The 518-nt window shown below is 44.4% G+C and overlaps 1 protein-coding gene across 2 annotated transcripts in view; it reads right to left on the reverse strand.

The window, feature by feature from the left end:
• Rnf19b (ring finger protein 19B) overlaps positions 1–518 on the reverse strand; it is a 27,072-nt gene that overhangs the window by 11,533 nt on the left and 15,021 nt on the right. The window lies entirely within an intron of this gene.

The raw sequence follows: 518 nt of genomic DNA on the forward strand, positions 1-518 counted from the left end.
TTTTTTTGGCGGATCCAGGGATTGAACTCAGGCCCTTGCACTTGCCAGGGAAGCGCTTATTCCACTGAGCCATCTCCCCGGCCCCTATATAACATTTTTGCCAGAAGGTTGGCTATATCTGGAAACCAGGAATTTGCATAAAACAGATCCTTTTCATACTAAGCTGCTGACATCTTATATAGCGCTTGCCTTAACACTCTGAACAGGAGACTTCCCTAGAAAGAAAAAAAATGATTCTAAGAAAAACAGAATTTCCATCAGCCAATATAGGCCGGCAGATTTAAAAGCAGAGTCCTATGGCAATTGCAATTTGTACCCTGGATTGCTTCAACCTTTTTATTTTGTCTTTTTGAGGCAGCGTCTCACGCAGTTCAGGCTTACCTTGGGCTCCCAAGTGCTGGGATTACCGGCATTTACCACAATGCCCAGCTGCTTCAAGCTTTTTTTGTTGCTCTGGGAATGAGGGTTAAACCCAGGGATGCTGTACCACTGAACTGTACATATTTCCAGCCCTTTGT

The sequence above is a fragment of the Octodon degus genome, unplaced genomic scaffold (genome assembly GCF_000260255.1).
Source record: "Octodon degus isolate 3935 unplaced genomic scaffold, OctDeg1.0 scaffold00130, whole genome shotgun sequence".
Taxonomy (NCBI): domain Eukaryota; kingdom Metazoa; phylum Chordata; class Mammalia; order Rodentia; family Octodontidae; genus Octodon; species Octodon degus.